The sequence below is a fragment of the Octopus bimaculoides genome, chromosome 19 (assembly GCF_001194135.2).
Source record: "Octopus bimaculoides isolate UCB-OBI-ISO-001 chromosome 19, ASM119413v2, whole genome shotgun sequence".
Classification (NCBI taxonomy): Eukaryota; Metazoa; Mollusca; class Cephalopoda; order Octopoda; family Octopodidae; genus Octopus; species Octopus bimaculoides.
The window spans coordinates 48,508,638-48,515,980 of NC_068999.1; positions in this window are offsets into that span (position 1 = coordinate 48,508,638).

Sequence of the window (7,343 nt, forward strand, 5' to 3'; positions counted from 1 at the left end):
TATATATATATATATATATATATATATGTATGTATGTATGTATTTATATTTCTGTGTATATATATGTTTGTGGCTAATCTATATAGTTTATATATATATATATGAATACATATATGATACACTCTTTTTGTATGATGATGGTATACATTATGGGATATATACACACACAATATTTATCATAAATAATGATATTTTGTATGTTTTGTGGGGTTTTTTTCTGTTTATAATTTTTGACCAAAATACCATTTGTGCTTTGACTTCAATTAGGAGAAGGAAAAAAAAAAATAAACAATTCATTAAAACATAAAATCTGATGAGCAAAGTAAAATCACGGCAATTGCTTTTTATTTTGTTTTATGATAATGGCAAGTATTTAAACTCAAGTTGCTTTTATTCTTACATATCACTAACATATAAGCTATAAATTGTTTTTTGTTTTTTTTTTTACTTTTAGCTTAGAATCTCTGTAAGACAATCTTATAAAGTCAGTTTCGTATTTTAGCAGAAGGCCAGTAATTTCAGGGGAGGGGGATAAGTCGATTTCATCAATCCCAGTGTTCATGTGGTATTTGCTTTATCAACTCCGAAAAGGATGAAAGGCAAAGTCGACATCGGCGGAATTTGAACTCAGAACATAAAGACAGATAATACACTGTTAAGCAATTCGCCCAGTGTGTTAATGATTCTGCCAGTTCGTCGCCTGAGACAATCATATAATATTCTTTCTACTATAGGCACAGATCCTGAAATTTTGTGGTGCGGGGGTGGGGGGTGGGGGGACTAGTCGATTACATTGACCCCTAGTGCTCAACTGATACTTATTTTATTGACCCCCGAAATTATGGAAGGCAAAACCAACACTGGCAGAATTTGAACACAGAATGTAAAGATGGACGAAATGCAGCTAAGCATTTTTCTTGGCACTCTGATGATTCTGCCAGCCTGCTGCCCCAGACAATGAAGAGAAAATTGGTTGAATTATTTGCCTTTAGTTCCTGTTAACCTATTTAAAACTTTTGCCAGTCCAAAGTATTTTCATAAGTTTGTCCTAAACGTCCACATTTGTTTTCAGACATTTAGTTAGCCCTTGTTTCATATGTTCTGAGTAATAATAAAGCTTTCCTTTCATAAGTCTCAAGATACTCTCATAGCTGAAAAAAAATCAGGAATGCGTATCATTTATGTTGTATGGACACTAAAGAAACATGTTTCTTTGTATCTCATGTGATATACAGGACATGTTTCTTTGTTTTATGAGATTCACAGGACAGGTAAAAGTTAAATAAATTATATTTCTATAGTTCCTTGTTATTAGTGTTGATTTATGAAATACTTCTAAAAAAGGAGACTATATATCTTTTATTTGTAAAATACATGAAAATCCACACTACAACATGTAGATCATCCCTATAGTAGATTACATACATCGGTGTTCTGCAAGGTCTTGGAAGGGAACACTGTCTTGCTATTGTTGTGGACTCTCCCACTTTTCAAAATTATTTTGCGTAAATTTCACAGAACTTTTAATAACTAAAACACCAACACTCATGAATGCTGAACTATCTTAATGATATTGAAATATTCCTAAATATTCACCAATATTTTATATCGTCAAGCAGTGTGAATGGTGATATATGAATAGAATTACCAGTATTTATTTGATAAATCATATACAATCAAACATTGTAATATGGCGTATCTAAAAATGAGATGTTTTAAAACATCCTTTTCTGTTAAATGTGTGTTCTTTCAATGAACTATTTTTTTTATAAGCTCTTTAGACACACATTGCATCCTCTGAGGCAGGACTGGGGAAGCATTTGGGTCTCTGGCTGTTTGTGGAACTCTGACGCAAAAATAATTTTTCTACAAGACCATGCATTTTAGACACTTTCATAGAGAACACTATGATGGATCTCATAGTGATTTACTTTAAGTAATACATCAGCTCAGCTTTTTATAAGATCCATAACATTTTGGTTTATGATAGACATGAAGCATCTGTGTGTGTGTGTGTGTGTGTGTGTGTGTGTGTTTAATAGGGGGTTATTAATGATAGGTTGTTGAAAATTATCCTATTTTTATATACATACACCTTTTACTTTCATACACTTTAAACATAATACGGCAAGCAAAGATCTACAGTTCATGATTGAAAATGTATTCACATATAGCTATATCAATCAATCAATCAATCAATCAATCAGTCAATCAATCAATCAATATTTTACTTATCACGTGTAATGTGTGATAATGAAAGTCTATAATACGATATTTTATAAAGAAAGTTATTTGTTATTAGCTGAATAGCAAGCTTTTAGAGGATAAAGGTTAAAGTTGTGATGTTTATGCCTTTCCCATGGCATTAGTGATGCAGAAATGGGAAAATAACAATAGCCAGAAAACAAACCATAAAAACAAAGTTGCAGACTTGGCACCATGGAACCTCAGATTTTGCTGACCACTAAATTCCACAAATATCACCACAACATTTTACAAATATCTCCATATAAATCTTTGTATACAAATAAGTATATTTGTAACTACCCACTCAACTACTTTGAGTAGGTAGTTACAAAAACATTTGGCATCACTCAAAAAAGACATTTAATTAATATGTTTATATTTGCTATCTAAATTTATATATATATATATATATAAAACTACCTATGACTAGAAGTTGATATGTTTTCTATGTTCCTTGCAACATCAGTTGTTGCTGATGGGAGGATGCAGATTGGTTCAAGTATCACATTTTAGGCTCATGTGATCAGAGCAGCGATTGCCTACTTTTGTTATATGACAAATGCAATATAACACATCATATAATATGTGGATACCAAACATCTCCATTCAGACATTTCATATAACTGTATATTCTATAACTCTTGGTTATAGAATGGTTTTCAAAACTCACTACTATTATTACTGAAGTGATCTGACTTGTTGGAAACTTGTGAATCTTTCATCTTTAGAATTCCTATGGAGATTTTGTGTTCTGTTCCCTGTTTGTATTTCTGTTTTATTTTGTTTCAGTATTAAAATAACAAAGTAGAAACAATTTAATATAATGTTCTGATACCTGATTAGCACAGAGAGCAAGTGTTTAGCTCATAGTAAACCAAATATTCAAGATAAGCTCATATGCCCGTTTTCATTTCATGTTGATGTCAATTCATTCACTTTACAAGCTGTGCCAGTAGAACCACTGAGCAGACAGCTTACACGTTCCGACAGACTGTAGAGTATATATTTACATACTCATGTTTTGTGTTCTATTTTCCTGTTTGAATCACCAAACCTAAGAGTATTGATATATATCTGAAGCATTTCAAAAAATATAATCTTCTTAAAATGTTCTTTTGTTCTGATGAAATCAGTGGTATTTATACACTTGTACTTACATGAAAAATTGGTATGGATTAATTATACAAACATGTATTCATACATACATACATACATACATACATACATACACGCAAACATCCAAATACATACATACATACATACATGCATACACATACACTCATACATGCACACACATATGTATGTATGTATGTATAAACACACACATATTTGCACTCATTCATACATACATTTACATAACAATATTTATCTCAGCTGAGTGTTATGAAGAGAGTCAATAGCTAGACATTTCATAAGAGTAAATGGTGGGGAGAGGCGTGGGGGTAGGACATAGGAATTGTAGCACTTGTTCCATTCACAAGAATTTTGCCATTGTAAGTAAGTGTTGTGAAATAGATGGGGAAAAAATCCCCAAGAAAACATGGAATAAAAATTGTAGTGTACATGAGTCGTGTACATGACCTGTGAAGATCTTACTGATGGTTCTACACCAAGCACAAACATACATGATGAGAGAGAGGAAAAAAAGAAGAAGGGAGAGAGGGAGAGGGAAAGTGAGATAGTTAAAAGTAGGGAGAGGAGGAAGAGAGCGGGTAGGGAGAGAGAGAGAACTTGCTAGAGACTGGAGAGAGGAAGGAGAGAGAGGGAGAAGGCGGGATGGAGAGAGAGGAAGAAGGAGGGAGGGAGTGGAAGGGAGAAAGAGAAGGAGGAAGAGAGAGAGAGTGAGTGAGGGGAGTGGGACATTGAATGTAAAGTACTTGTTTTGTTAAATTAAAGACTTGGAGCAATGTTTTTTGGTAAATGCAAAGAAAAAAATCAAGGATTTCCATAGGAAATACTTACAAAAGTAAATAATATCTGTTTTCAAGTAAGAAATATTATGAAATTGATATATTTATGTTGCAACCAATTAGGGATATACACAATAACACATTAGCAAATGAATTTAGTAAAACATAAAGTTAGCATTTCATTGCTTGCTTAACAACAAATCATTAATAATTGCAAAGAAAAATTTCCCCTCTCTTTCTCTGTCTTCAGAAAATTAGTAGATTAAAGTTGTCTTAACTAATTCCTGGTTGCAATGTTATAAAGGCTGAATGTATAACATTGATCTAACTTTGGTTTACTCCACTCATCTGTGTGGAATAAATTTTAGTCATTCGACATTCAGTCATACATACATACATACATACATACATACATACATACATACATACATACATGCATACATACATAAGTGCATGCATTCACACATACACATACATGCATTCATAAGTCATAAATATGTAAATGCATATGTGACAATTTGGTTAATGTCCAGTTTCCAGTGAAAGAGGCTTGTTTCTGGGTAAGAAACTAGCTCTTTCACTAATGGTGAGAAATTTAAAAATAAAAGCAAACTAGACACATACATACATAATACATCACCATAATCTAACATCTGCTTTCCATGCTGGCGTGGGTCAGATGGTTTGACAGGAGCTGGCAAACCAGAAGTGTTGTCAGGGCTCTGTTGTGACACAAGGTGTGCCTTGAGTACTTTTTATGGACCTGACAGAGCCCATCCATCTGCTGGTCTGACACCTACCAATACTATCCATTATCCATGATCCATTAACAAGTTATCAGCCATATTGAATTTTTGGGGTTATGAAGGAGGAATTAACAGTCAATTATATAAATCCCAGAACTCAATTGTTACCTCAAGGAACCACGGAAGGCAAAGTTGATCTCTGTGTGATTTGAACACAGAACATAACAGACTCATAACTAAATTTTTCAAGACAGTTTGTCCAATATTATTATGATTCTGCCAATCTACTTGCCCTACTAGCTTTGATAACTACCAAAATAAGGAACTGTAATCTTGTTGCTGCTGTTTGATTTCATTTAAATACCACTGCATTTAAATACCTCATTTGACATTCTGTGAACATGAAGTTGGCCAAAGGAGAATCTGAATATAATGTTCACAGTCATCCTTAGCTTTTCTGCATCATAAGCTCAATACCCACATTAGAATTCTGCTCACATCTATAGAATGCTGCTACTATTTCATGTAACAATATCTAAAAGTAAATCTGAAATCAGCCATTTGGCTGATTTGAAAACAATTCAGTCACCAACCAATACTTCACAGATATACTAGCCCTTCTATCTTTTCTAGAATGACCTCTTCTCTTCTGAACTTGATCTCTATGCCCTATTCACCCAAGTCTTATTTGTTCCATCACTTCTATTGTGTCTAAGCTCTAGAGCCTTTTCCCTCACAAAGCTTTATCTGTAATCCTTTTTCTCCCAGTACTGTGGCTCCCATCCTTAGAATTATCTCCCTGCTATCCATGTTTTACATACTTTATAACCATTGACTTATAGATAGCCAAGCTGAACATCAACTGCCTCAATTTTTACCAGTCCTGGAGGATCTGTCAAAGTCATGAGGCAATAAAAATAACCCTTGTCCTCTGGTTCTATAAACATGTTGTGACTTTAATCAGAGCATTATAATGTCTGATGCTTAATTAAGAGCCATTTAATGAAATCTTAGTTATGTTGAGGTAATAATCTGTTTATATTAATAAGGAATACAGAAAATAATTACCTGTTGATAACATGTAGATAGAAAGGAGGAGGGAGAAAGAAAGGTAGGGAAAGAGGGAAGCGAAGTGAAAGTGGGAGCGCAAGAAAGTTATAGTAGAAGGATTTGATATAAAAAAATATATCAGAATGATGTTAATGCAATAACCAGTGTGATATTATCTTTATTACATTTTGTTGTATTATGTCACACACACACACACACACACACACACACACACACACAAGCATACATACATACATACATGCTACATAAATGTCACACATACATAATTATATAATGACGCTATTGAGTGTGTGTGTTTGTTTATTGAAATAGTTATTTAAATCAAGTTATGGGAGAGCAAATATAACCTTATATTGAAAGGTAAGATATATATATTTATATATTTATATATATACATATATATATCACATGTCCACACACACATATTATGGTTTGCTTGGAATTGGATAAAAGTGAAGATTCTAAGATTTTGTCCCCTTTATAAAAGAGTTGATTTATCACTATGTATAATTAAAACCTCAGTGAACTCTGAATTCAGCTGGAAAGCCAATAAATGAATGTTATGGAATTTCGACTAAGAATCACGGGATGTAGTTTTGGCTGATGGGAGTTGAAAGTGTTGAGAAGGTAAGCAACCAGCATTGATCAAATAGTAAATCTTGATGACGCAATTATATCATTGCTTACATGTTAGTGAAGTTTCTTCCTATATACATATACATGCATATATACATATATATATATACATATACAGACATATATATATATATATATATATATATATATATATATATATATATATATATACATACACACACACATACACGCATATTTATATATATACATATACATATATATATATATATACATACACTCATTTATATAAACATACATACATGGCATGTAAGCATATATGTATGTCTATGCATGTGCATATAGGCGACTATCCTGCAGAAAATATATATTGGACAATTCACATGAGAATTCTGGTGGCATCATACACCAACAAATCATGTTTTATTCTTTGGTGCTCACCATGTTTATGTATTTATAAAGGAAACAATTCTTTTAAAATATTACACACACGCACGTGCATATACACATTTATATATGTGTGTGTGTGTATATATATATATATGTTGTTTATAGTTTCAGCTTAGAGCTGCGGTCATGCTGATGCATTGCCGTGAAAAAGACATGTTGCGTCGGCCGGGAATCGAACCCGGGCCGCCCGTGTGGCAGGCGAGCATTCTACCACTGAACCACCAATGCCCATATATATATACATATATATATATATACATATATATATATATACATATATATATATATATACATATATATATATATATACATATATATATATATA